Genomic DNA, 13730 nt, shown 5'->3' with positions numbered 1-13730 from the left:
TGTGTCGCTGCGGGGTTCACAACGCATGCTAGAGGCGTGCTCATATGGGCTAATCCCAAATCCCGACTGTCGCTGACCCGGGTGGCAGTGGACCCGGAAGGGAGGTTTGTGGTTGCACGTTGTGTTGGAAAAGATCATGATCTCTTGCTGGTGAATGTGTATGGCCCCAACTACGACTCCCCGGAGTTCTACTCTTCGCTTGCTGACAGCTGCAGGCAGTTTGTGGGCTCTAGAATGCTGTGGGGGGGGGATTTTAACTTGGTGCTGAACCCGGACCTTGACAGATCTGCTGGCCCCCCTAGGTCCCCTGCAGCTTCCGCGTCCCTCCTTTTGTCGGAATGTGTGAAACTTGATTTACTTGATGTGTGGCGACATAGACACTCGGGGCGGGGTGGGTTCACTCACTACTCGGCCTATCACAACATCCACACACGCATAGATTATTGGTTTGTTTCCCGCGTTTTGCTAGATATGGTTAAGGGTTGCACGGTTCTCCCGCGCACGCTGTCTGATCACTCGCCCTTGCTCCTGTTGCTGGTGGCTCCTCCTAGGAGGATTCCCCCCTTCACGTGGAGGTTCCCCCCGTACTCCCTCTTAGATGAGGTTTTCAGAGGGGAACTCGCCGAAGACATAGATACCTATTTCGCAACCAATGTGGGCTCAGTGGACAGCGTTCAAGTTCTCTGGGACGCATTTAAGGTTTACATCAGAGGGATGACTATGGCGAAGCACTCTGGGGTGCTCAAAGCTATCAGGCGACGCCTGCAGTTGCTCGAGACGCAGCTAGTGGGTCTGGATAGTCAGGCGGTGGACTCGGGGGACGCAGCTGACGCGGTCGCGCTCAAGTCCTTGCTAGATGAATTTCAGGAGGAAGCGGACAGGGAAATTAAACATATGGGCAAATACGCGACGGCGCGTGCATATGGGGAACGGGAGCGGCCTGGTGCACTCCTAGCTAAAATTATGCGCAACAGTAGGCCCCCATTGGTTATCGAGGAGTTGGTGACGGCTGCTGGGGCGGTGGTTACGGAGGAGCAGGATACCTTGGCGGAATTTCATGCCTACTACACTGCCCTCTACTCCTCGAGGGATGCACATCTCGAGGAAGAAATCGACGACTATTTGAGCTACCTTCAGATGCCCTTCCTGGCCGACTGGCAGAGGGAGTTTCTTATGGCCCCTATCCAGAAGGAGGAGATAACGGAAGCACTGGAGGGCATGAAATCCGGTAGCGCTCCTGGTGCGGATGGTCTCACGGTAGCCTTCTACAAGGCCTTTCAGGCGCAACTGGTCCCGTACTTGATGCTCTTGTTCGATGACATTTGCCAGCAGGGCAGCATGTCGAAGTCCATGAGAGAGGCGTTGCTTATCACCATCCCTAAACCTGGCAAACCCCTTAATCAGTGTGGCTCCTACCGACCGCTATCGCTGATAAATGTGGACGCGAAACTGTATGCTAAGGTTCTTGCGACTCGTTTGTCGCTGCTGGTCCCGGACCTGGTTGCCCCGGAGCAGGCTGGGTTTGTTCCCTCACGCAATCTCACTTATAATATCCGCACGGTCCTAGGCACGATCCAGCATGTCAAACACGAAAACAAAGCTGTGGCCATCTTCTTGGATATGGAGAAGGCCTTCGATTCTGTTGAGTGGCCGTTCATGCTGAGGGTCCTTCGTAAATTCGGCCTCGGGGAGCCGTTTTTGCAAATGTTGGGTGCCCTATACTACAAACCTACTGCGAGGCTGAAGATAGGTAACCTGGTCACTGCTCCCATCGAAATTGGGAGGGGCACGCGTCAAGGTTGTCCCCTCTCTCCGTTGCTGTATGCCATGGTAGCGGAACCTCTCGCCTGCGCTATACGAGAGTACCATCGGTTTGAAGGGATAAACTTTCCGACGTACCAAATCGGTATCTCCACATATGCGGATGACACTCTGCTATATGTCCGGGACCCGGAGACTAACCTCTCGGCGGTGCTGCGGGAGGTGGTGAGGTTCGGGGCTCTTTCGGGCCTCCGCGTCAACTGGACTAAATCAGTAGCACTGCCCCTGACGCCGGTGACGCTCCCTTTCGACTCGGAGTACCCCTTGCAATGGACCACGGACTCTATTCGCTACTTGGGAATACGCATTCATACAGACCCGGAGGTCCTGATCCGCGAGAATTATGGAGTGGCCTACTCCAAACTGATGGATGATGTCGAAGCGTGGTCTAGGCTCCCGCTTTCACTCATGGGCAGGATTGCGCTCATGAAGATGGTGGTGCTCCCCAGGTTCCTTTTTCTATTCGTGAATATACCAGTAGTCCTTTCCAAAGCCTTTTTCCGGCAACTTAACCAGACCCTTGTCCGCCTGGCGTGGGGGGGGCAAACAGCCGCGGGTGCAGTGGCAAACGCTCACCCTTCCGTACGAACAGGGAGGCCTTGGGGCTCCAGACCTGGAGCGATACTATAGGCTCGCTCAGGGTGCACACCTTCATACGTGGATTCATGGGGATCCAGGCATCCCTCATGTGAAATTGGAGCGGCTCTTTGCAGACCCCGTCCCGCTTCCGGCGACAGTATGTTATCCGCCTGATAGAAGGGTCGGCAATTTGGACTCCATAGCTGCCACGAATCATGCTTGGCATGCTCTGATCGGCTCCCGTGAGTGCACGCTGCTGTATTCCCCTTTGCTCCGTGTAGAATGGGCGGCCTGGTTGGCTCCACTAACGGAGAAGGGCGTCCTGAAGGCGCTACGTGACCTAGGCATTGTTACCGTGGGAGATCTCTTTTCAAAGGGCACTCTGAAAACGCTGCAGCACGTCCTTCATTCCTGTCCCGGGGCAACGCTGCTTCATAGTTTTCAATATCACAGGGTCCGTAGAGCGGCTCTTGCCGTTTTAGGCCCGGACCTAGCGGAACCGCCGGAAGTGCCGGAACTCACTTATGTCATCAAGACCCCCTCAGCTCGCAAACTGATCACGGCTCTTAGGTCACTGGGTGATAGTCAACGGCAATATCCCCCCTCCAAGGCCCGTTTGGCCTGGCAGGCTGACCTCCAATCTCCCATCTCAGACGACATGTGGCGTTATTGTGCGACTAATACTAGGAAAATCTCGCTCAACGGTAGGCACCGTCTGGTGCATTTTAAATTCCTACAGCGTGTCTACTACACGCCTGAGAGGTTGCATAGGTATGGCCTTAGAGCATCAGCGGAGTGTGAGCGTTGCCACTTTCACACAGCAGACTTTCTCCATATGGCCTGGACTTGTCCTGCCATACATAAATACTGGGTAGAGGTCTTTACGGACCTCAGCACTATCCTTGGTGAGGTGATCTTGCCTGACCCGGCGCTCGCCTTACTTGGTTTTTCAAAACCCCTTCCTGTTGCTCTGCGGCGACTTGCGGACATGGCATTGCTTACGGCAAAGCGGCTGATAGCACTATGTTGGATGCGGGGGCCAGTCCCTACTAAAAAACGATGGGAAACAGACTTGCTTTACTGTTGCACGCAATCGGAAGTGTATAGTGAACTCCTACCGCCAAAGAGTAGGCCCAAAAACTTTTGGGGTATGTTTCGGGCGTTTCAGAGTGCGAAAGAGGATGGTGAGTCGGATCCGGAGAGTGTGGAGCTTGATGTGCTACAGGAGGAGGAGGCTGCATCAGCTGTGGAGGAGGAGTGTGTCAGTTGAAGGCCTTAACGTTCTGTCAGTGTGGTGTTTCACGCCTGACTTTTGAGGTTTTTTGCGTTGGGGGTTGCTTGTGACGGCTGTTCTGGTGTGTGGCGACCGCTGTCCCCTTCCCAGAGCGTTATCCCGCCTTAGTGGGCGTTTGCTTATCTCCCTTAGCCTAGCTGAGGGGTTCATGGTTGTGGTGCAGAGTGGGTGGTGGGTGGTGACACGGGTTTAGGTAGTCTGGCTTGTTCTTCTTTGGGGGTGGGTGGGTTTGTTATGGTCTGGGGGATCTCCCCCCCATTATTCTCCTTTCCCTAGGTCCCCGTTGGTGCTGCCCTCGACTCTGGGTTTCTACACCGTTCTTCCCGGATGGCTATTTCGATCCTGCCAATCTGGCACGCCATGTTGCACCTGGGTCTGATTTTGTTGGCGTTGCGGGGTGTGCATCCTGCTTATATGTTGTGGTCATACAATGGTAGCTACTATGATCTATTGCCTCTGCACACTTGTTCCACACCTGCAGTTTCGCCACCAGGCCCTCGGGCTGTTGATCTTTATGGCTGTGTAACTTACCTTTACCCAGGGATTGGGGGGTGTTTTTTTTTTTTCCGATGCCGCCGGCCTCCGGGTTGTAGGCGATGTTGGCTGTGTATGTGACTTGAGGTTGCAATAAAGTATAAATTTAATAAAAAAAAAAAAAATTTATCCGAAACAATTTGAGCCATCCAAGTATGGAAGTTGCGAGAGTCAACTACTACGTCTCCAGTTAATTTTGGGGATTTAGGTAAGGGTTGAGAGTCCAGCTTAATGCGAGATGTCAAGTTTAATTCACAAACCAGGAGCAGGTCAAAAAAAATGTTGCTGGCAGTGGTTGGATTTTTGCCCCGCATAATGTCTTCAACAAATGGACTCTGCCCATTCAGTCCTCTAGATTTTTGCTTTTGAATTCCAGTTTTTGTAGCTTTTACTGTGAGTCTCACTGCCTGAGTCTCAATCGCAGCAAATTCACAGAAAGCGGTCAGAGCATGACAACCGCCAGTGTCTACCTTATAAGATAAGCCAACTGCTGCACAGCAAGGGTAAGAGACTATGAGCCAGTTACACATGGTCAAGTGTGTGCACATGTGCAGGATCTGCATGCGAGACAACATGAAATCTGAACAGGGGTAGCCTGAAGCAGAAGGGAGTCTTCAAGGATTGATGCTGACCTAAGTAAGGCCTTGATTTGCGAGTGGGTGTTCATAGTGCCGGTCTTTGTTGCTTACACGGAGTACACATCATAGGGGAAACATGCACTAAAGTACAGTTTCACTCCACTTAGGCCTTCAAGGTCCAGCAAGGTATCAAACTTGGGTAAAACATGCCCCTGGAGTATGAATTTCTGGTCCCCAACATCCACCTAGACATCTTATGGCACTTTTTGTCTTAATTCCTTGGCTCAGCTCAGAATCAGATTCCAGGCCTTTGTCCCGCCTACTGGGCCAAGTTAATTACTCTGCTTCCTAGCAAAGGGATCAAAAGCCTCCCCACACAAATGAGCAATTAACAGTGCGTGTCACATTTCCTGGGAAAGGAAGGGGTGGGGCTAAAATCTACATCTGACAATTAGATGGTAGCACTTTTATTACACTCGCACACTACTAAATGCTATGCATTAAATTATAAATATACACATCAGGTAGATGAAAATACTTTCGGTGACACCCTCATATCATATTAAGTCCACATTGAGCCCTGAACACTGTAATCACAATACCCACCTCCCCCGCACCAATGGAACGTCACGATATAAGGAGTGTCAGTATATATAAGGCAAGCCTACTGGATTTTTCAAGGAGTCACCACATTAATAACAACAACCGCATGTTATACTTTGTCAGTGTAACTCCACTGGAATTCATGGGAACAATATGAGTATTCATTATAAAAATAAACATTGCACTGTTCATCAGCATTGTAAATAAAGCACTTTCAATTCTAAAACATGTGTCACAGTTGTTCTTCCCATTCCATAGTTCACAAAGTGCAGCAATAGGATCAACTACAAGGGGGCTCCATACTCCAGAGCCCAAGAACAGAAGCTCCAGCTCTGGGAGAGAGTGAATCAAGGGTAAACCTCTTCCAAGAACATGATTGTAGCTCCCTTGGGAGACTTAGGGCAAGTTTGTAAAGAAAAGTCTGGCAGGGGAGAGGAATTGCCCACAATCTACCCCCAACATATATGACACATGTTGGTGGTGCCGCTGGCCTCTATGGGTCCACTATATACAAGCTAAGACGAGATTTCAGTTCCCTCGCAGAGCATTATGGGATACTCCTCGCCCATTTCTTTGAATAGTTTATTAGTGACTCTCTGCACTCTATCTACTTTTTAGGTCTCGCCTGAGCCAGCGTGCATGCGCTGCACTGCGAGGCTCTTAGTAAAACCTGTGCTCGTTACCGGAATGTATACACTTTCTAGCCTTTTGATTTTGAAATGAACTTTAGGGCTGTCGGGGATGAGGACGGGGCGAACCTTCCTCACACTTGGGTCCACAGCGCAAAATAGAAATACCCCCGAAGGGGCCAGGGCGTTGTTGAGTATGAACAATAAAAGCTGCAAATCTTGTATTTGTTTTTTTCCAGAAGGGGGAAATACATTTGGTAAAATACAAAATGTGAGGTCTGTAGGAAATCGGAATCAATGAATGAACGAAAATATTAGTTATCAACTGTGGAAATGTTTTTATAGTATTAGCTGTGGAAAAAATTGTGACGTATTCCATAGCCTATATTGTAAAACCCACATACACACATCACCCTCGATATCTGGACGAAAGTTGCCATTCTGAATTCTTCCCAGAACAAAAAACTGTACTTGTTTTACACCACCGACGGGGACTATAGTATATTTCATTTGTGCGCTGTTTTAGTATCACATTTATTGCGAATTTTATAAAATAAATTACGAAAACTTCCGATACCAACAAATTTCAAAGCTTAAGGTGAAAAACTGTTTGAAGGCGGATACATTCTCAAGGAAAGTCATATACCAGAAAATGTACTAATATGGAATGTGTATTAACACACATTACTATATGTTAGAGCCTTAATACTCTGTCGTTGTGAATCCATATACGCGCATGTTTATGGTCAGTTAAAGATTATTTGTTTTAACCTCATGTGCATTGTGGGTTGCAACGAGTACTGTTTATTATATATTTGCGAGTTTTGTAAAGCCCCACTCTTTATCTTGGCCACTTAAAAACGCCATAATTAATATGAGCAGTAGTTATTAATAGGTGAATATTGTGAACATTAACAATTTTGTGATTATTACACATTTTCAAAGTACGTAAAATTGTGTTGCTTTTCAGTGACGGTTTTAGTTAATCAAGCAGAGGTGTTTCTTTTTCTCGTGAGATCATGATCTGCTTGTGTGCGTGCATTGTGCCTGTGTGTTGTTTCTTTATGTGTGTGTCAGTGTGTGTGGGCACCGTATTGCTTCTGTCTTTGATACACATCTCCACATGATGCTGAGATGCAGGGCCCGGCGCCTGCTCCCCAGTGCTCAAACCCCTGCAGGTGCAAGTGTTTGTGTGAGAGATTGTGTGTGTGTGCGACAGACTTTGTGTGTGCCTTTATGTGAAATTGTATGTGTGTGCACGCTAGAGAGAGACGGGTTGTATGTGTGTGTACGAGAGAGACTGGGTGTGTGTACGATTGCAAGTGTTTGTCAGAAATATTGTGTGCGAGAGAATGTGTGAGTGAGAGACTGTATGTGTGCAAGTGAGAAATGTTGTGTGTGTGTGTGAGAGAGATTATGTGTGCGTTTGTGTGAAATTGTATGTGTGGTGTGCACAATAGAGAGACAGGTTGTGTGCGAGAGAGAAGGACTGTGTGGGTGTGTCGTTCTCTGTGAGCACTAGTGCTTGCGCTGCTGCAGTGCACCTGAGTGTTTGTGTTACATAATTTCTTTTTAGAGGAAGCGGGCCATCAGCAGTCAACACTTATAAGGTCCCAAAGGTGTGACCTATTGGCCATGCCAATGCTTGTTTCTTTTGAGGTGTTTCCCAGTCAAACCCAGGGCCCTCCACGAGAGGCAAGAGGCAGTAGAGGGCTGCAGTGGAAGTCCCAAGGCCCTGCTGGCCCCAGCCGGTTCCCCACGCTGGGCAGCATCTTCATTGTTCTGCTTCTGACCACATTGCTGCCATCGGACAGAAGAAGGGTCCAGCATTTGCTTTTCCCGCCTGTGCTGGCCACAGGTGGGATGCTGAGAGCAGGGTGCCCACTCCCCAGACACGGGCACAAGGGGCGGGTGAAGCACCCTGCAGGTCCTCGTCTGTGACCTGTACCTTCTGTGTCCCAGGGGATATGATCCCTGGGAAGTTGACTTGTGTTGAGCCCCAAGGAATGGGGTCCACTGGGCTGAAAGCTGGCTCAGGGAGGGGCTACATGCTCACACCTTGTCCTTAAGAATAAATAAAGGACACATGTGCCGACCCCCAGGGCCTGGCACAATCCACTGGTAATTTATAGAACTTGCAGCGGAGTGCTACATGCCTATTTTTGTCATTTTTCTTCCTTAAAGAGCAAAGCTTTAAATAGCCATATCTTTACCTTTATGTGGCTAATTTTGATGATCTTTGCTTGTTTTGCTCGTTAGCCTCCAGGAGCTTTTTCTTCCTACCTTCTGGCCCCTAAAGGGGCTTTTTAAAAGGGAGATGTATTTTCAAGAGCTCCAGATCAATCCCCTTCCTGGTTCCTGGGACTCATCTGCTGCTGGTGGAAACATCTGGAGTGGCCCCTCCAAAACCAGCTACCAAAGCACCCTCCTTGCCACACTCCCCCGGTCTAGGATACCTCCCAGATTCTTAAAGGGCGGTGGTGTCAGTGGAGTCCAGGGCCAGTCCACAGATGTTATAGGGGAGTCATCCAGGGTCCTCACAGGTGGTCTGAAGTGTGATTCCATGGTGACACCATTAACTGTAGATGGTTATCCAGCTGTTCAAATAATGTATTGATATTTTTAAGTGACACCTATGAGTGCCATTATTTTGTTTAAACATGTATACCCAGGCCTCATGGATGTATGGGTAGCTCTTGTAGCCTAAGAGACTTGAGAGTCTTAAGGTAGAAGAAGTAATGCCCCTCATCCTTTATAATCTGGGAGAATTAACATACTTCATAATTCGTAAGAGGAGAAATAAAACCCATAATTCTTCCTCGGCCAACAGAGATAAAAACTCTTGTGTTAAGTCCGTAGAAAACAAGCATTTGCAATGCAATAGGTCGCGCATTTGTGAGAGTTTAAGCTACTGGCATTGTGAATGACAATGCCTATTGTTTATATGTTTTGATAATTAACACCATATACACACTAGCTTACATAGCGCCGTGATATCCTACCCCGGATGATTGTTAGCGCTCTACAAGAAACTAAAATAAATAAAAGGCACTCTCATGTACAATGCCAATAGCTCAAACTCTTGTAAATGCTAGACTTATTACAAGAAGCGCCTGCCATTGTCCCCGGCTGCTTAGAAAATGAAAGCCTGCATGGCGTGCTGAATGCTGCAGGAAAGCATGTCGTGCCTGCTGTAGGAAAAACGCATTAAAATAAATAGTACTTACAGACTAAAAAAGACTCACCAAGTAACAACCGAAAATAAAGGGCCAGTCCTCATGGAAGGTAACGAATGAAGACAAGGCGATATTAAGGTGGGACTAATAAGCCTATTAAAGAATCAGAAGCCAGCATTTACGAAGGACAATGACACAAGCCAATGATAAATATGGGCGGAGAGTGGGCGGGGCTTATATTTCGTACTCCAAAACAGCATGTCTCGCAGAGCAGCGCATGCGCTGTTCAGGCTCGACTTAAAAACATCCAAATATTTCCTGTAACCGGGCATAGAATAGGCACCAACACTCTGGTGCCATGTCTATGAGTACTTCTGTGTCATTGACTCGTGAGCTGGATGTACATTCTCACTGCAGAAGAAGAATGCATCATGCTTGCCTAACACTAATTGGAACATTTACATATAATAATCATGACCATCATAGTTACCGTCTCTACCAAACATTGATAGAGACGAAACTCTACATAGTAGTCAGGAACCGCTATCTCTGCCTGGATGGAGGATAATTGTCCCCATCTGGACTCCACTAATTCGGAGATCCTCCTACTAGGTAGAGACTCCCATCTATGGGGCAGCAATTGGTGCCCCCGGAAGATCGGCGCACCCCCTCTTCTGAAAACTGTTGTAAAAACTCTAGGCAACTGAGTCGATAGCGCACTCACCTTTGAAGATCATTGCAAAGTCTGTTACAGGAAATTGTTTCAGCTTGTTGCGGGGCCTCAAACTCGTATTGTTTTTTTTTTACCCCCACACTCGCCAGCTGATTGTTCAAGCCACTGTTCTAGCCAGTACAATACAATAGCTGGTCCCAAAGGACAGTTCATCAATATCAAAATGACAATGATAAAGGAAACAAATAGAGAGCAAACATAAAAATGCTTGGAACGCACTGTTATTTAACCACTCTGAATGCACATCAATACATAGCATCATTAAACAAATATCAAAATAGTGCAGTGCCCAAAAGGGGAAGGAGAATAAAGGTGTGTATTGTGATTCTCGCATCGACCGGACGGTAGTTGTTTCCCGAGCTTATGAGCCAGCGAGAGACCTTGAAACATTGAGCCGTTGCCCTACACTTGAAATCATAAGATTAACACTCCAAGGTGGAGTTGAATAGCCGATCCCCTTGCCAGTTACAAGTATCGGATCCAGTGACTACTTCTCGCTCTCATGTTCTCTGGAGCCTGTGTGCCCACATCCATGAACTAGCCCCAGGCGGAGGTGTTTTTATGGTGCCCCTCCCATTCTTCCCTGTCCTGAGGAAGACCCCCACGTAAGGGATAAATAGCCTCCAACATCTTAGGGGTCGAAACGTCAACAACTTTCAATATCTGCCAGCGTGATCAACAGCGATTATTCACTGTGACTCTTTATTCAAATATGGCTACCCATTCAACTGATTGTATTTCGAACTTTGTGGCTTGAATTATGAGCCTTGTTCTTTTTGTAATAAGTATTTGATTGACACTGTATTCTCTTTACTTATTCCCTTTTTAACCTCACTCCAATCACAATACACACCTTTATTCTCATTCCCCACCTGGGGCACTGCACTATTTTGATATTTGTTTAATGATGCTATGTATTGATGTGCGTTCAGTGTGATTAAATAACACTGCGTTCCAAACATTTTTACGTTTGCTCTCTATTGGTTTCCTTTATCATTGTAATTTTGATATTGATGAACTGGCCTTTGGGACCAGCTATTTTATTGTACTGCTTTATACCCATGTCCAAGGGACGTATATTGGGTTTACCAGTCTTCTGTAACTGTTCTAGCCAGGCTGGACTATTGCAGTGGACCGCTCCTTGGCACCAACAAGTCTGTGACTAAGAGGCGACAGGGCACCCTGAACGCTGCAGCCCGCACGCTCTTTGCCCTCCCTAGGCACTGCTCAGTTTCTGTCCTTCTGCGCCGACTTCGCTGGCTGCCTATAGAACAGAGAATTAAATTTAAAGCACTTTGCCTCACTTGCAAGATTCTCCCAGGCTAAGGTCCAGTGATTTTGAGCGATCAATGCCTTCCCAACACAACGACACGTGATCTACGCTCGCCGACCTCCATCTGGCACAAGTTCCTCGGTTTCACTGAACCAGAGTCGGAGGGCGTTCATTCAAGGTGCTAGCCCCAGCCCTCTGGAATTTCATGCCTCTTTCCATCAGAAGCAGTCCCAACTTCCTGACATTCAGAAGGCTGTTAGTTTCCTCTGGGAAACATCCTTTACGACGCAACTTTTACAACGCAGTGCCTTTACCACGCGGTATTTACAACGAAAACCATTACAACGCATTGCGCTGGGGGGCGCTCTAGGATAGGGAATAAGTTTAATTTACTATCCAACACCTTCCCTAGTGTCCACGGGGACTGGAGTTGGAATAGTAAATTAAACTATTCACTATTCAGCACCCCAAAGCACTATGCGTTGTAAAGGTTTTCGTTGTAAATACCGCGTTGTAAAGGCATGCGTGGTAAAAGTATGCGTTGTAACGTCATACATCCGTTTCCTCTCCCGTCCTCCTTTCTCTGCTTCCAGCACTGTGACTTTCCTTTGCCAGGACAGCCATGCGCTTTACAAATTATTTTAACATAACATATACATCAGAGAATGCCAGCCCATGAGCTACTGTGCCAGAGAAAACCAGCCAATGAGTTACTGTGCCCCAGAATACCAGCCAATGAGTTACTATGCCACGGAATACCAGCCAATCCGTTCCAGTGCTATGAAATACCACCCAATCAGTTACTCTGCCACCAGCCAAATTGTTTCAGTGCCACAGAATACCAGCCCATTGGTTAATTCTGCCATGGAATGCCTCTCCATGTTACTAAGCTGCTCACTGTACATTAGAGTGGAGAGAACTGGACACCGTCAAGCTTCAGAAAAGTGAAACCACAGAGGAGGCTGCAGCAACCAGGGGCCTGAGTCCATGAACATTTGGGGCCTGAGTCCATGAACAAGAAATAAATGTTTCTGTGCGCCAAACAAAGATTGGCCGAATATCTTGAAGGGTGGAATAACGGTGTTTTTAGTAGTTTGGTCTCAAAAGCAGATTTCAGGTTCTTTTCACTGGATGGCTAATTTAGCCTGAGAAAGAGCTATGGTTCACAGAAATCCACATTTCAGTGAAAAGCACACGTTTTTCTTGTTCATCTACAATTGGACTTTGTCATCAGGGTCTCTTCCCTCGGGGAAAAAAGCCCTGCTTCTAGATGATGGTGAGTAGGATTTGCATAGCGCACAAATGCTGCAAGGAGTGTCTCAGCGCTAGTCTTCCACTAATACAATTACAGCTGAGTCTAAAGCCATGTTTTCAAATTCTTTTTGAAGATCTGCTCCGAACTTGCCAGATGGAAGTCCAGGGGAAATGTATTCTACTCAGAGGGACCAAGAACAGAGAAACAGCGCCCACCTGCCCTGGTATGGTGAATTCTTGGGACCGTAGCTAGGGACAGAGCTTCCTAGCTGGACAGCGTAAGTGAAATCTGGTGGTCCGGTATCTTGGGCCTATCCGATGTAAGGTTCTGTAGATCAGAACCCATGTCTTATAATAAAATGTGTTTCCTCACAGGGAGCCAGTGCAGAGCAAACAGGTAAGTATTCTCAGCAGAAGATTACGAAGCAGCCGGGCTGCTGCATCCTAGATCACCTGCAGTCCACGGATAACATAAGGTGCAGAGCGTTGGCATAATCGAGCCTAGAAGTGATTAGGGCCTGAATTACAGTCTTCCTGACTGGAACAAGCAGAAAAAACTAACTTTTTCAACAAATGGAGGACCCCAAAGTTAATGCCCTGACTAAGTTTGGCACCCTTTTGCCTAGGTTCGGTATAGAAGTAACACATAGATATAAGAATTAAGAATATGTGGGTTGATTCTGAACAGCTGAAGCTTGTTCAGAGTGGTGGCAGCACACCGGTGTGTTTAGGTTTCACACAGGGAAGTCACATTGCGCCAGTGGCGGCTGTCAGCAAGGAAAAGGAGTTGGGCAGCCAGAGGGACAATAATAAATCAATTAAAATGAAAACGAACCTGGCGCCACGTTGCCTCTCTGCTCTTCTGCTCCTGACTACAGGCCACCAGAATCCCCTGCGCCAATCTAGGCGCTGCTCCCATGCTGGTAATACTTTTACCCAGCATGAGAGAAATAATGGGATTGGGATAAGCAGGCTGGTTTTACACTCCCAAAGGAACTGGGAGCCTATGCCTGGAGATATCCAAATGCGCATGTCGGTTTGGCCGTCCTAAGACAGCTGGACAAACTGTCATGCCCACTTGCAGTACCCTATGCCCACCACTCCTCCTCCATGCTGCTGACAGAGGATGGCCCCTCCCTCAAGACTCAGTTCCTGATCCGCCATGAAAAATAAAATGATAAAACTGGTTTATCATCATTTTATATTTATACTAGCAGCCCGTCCCGACGTTGTCCGGGTATGAATTGCTGCCGGCC

General features: G+C 47.7%; 1 protein-coding gene across 2 annotated transcripts in view; it reads right to left on the bottom strand.

The window, feature by feature from the left end:
* Positions 1 to 13730, bottom strand: part of LOC147724853 (protein FAM83H-like) — a 241160-nt gene that overhangs the window by 208776 nt on the left and 18654 nt on the right. The gene's annotated exons all lie outside the window — the stretch shown is intronic.

The sequence above is a fragment of the Lissotriton vulgaris genome, chromosome 4_1 (genome assembly GCF_964263255.1).
Source record: "Lissotriton vulgaris chromosome 4_1, aLisVul1.2, whole genome shotgun sequence".
In the NCBI taxonomy this organism is placed as follows: domain Eukaryota; kingdom Metazoa; phylum Chordata; class Amphibia; order Caudata; family Salamandridae; genus Lissotriton; species Lissotriton vulgaris.
Note: the sequence above shows the minus strand (reverse complement) of the source record. Positions and strands in the feature narration are given on the sequence as shown.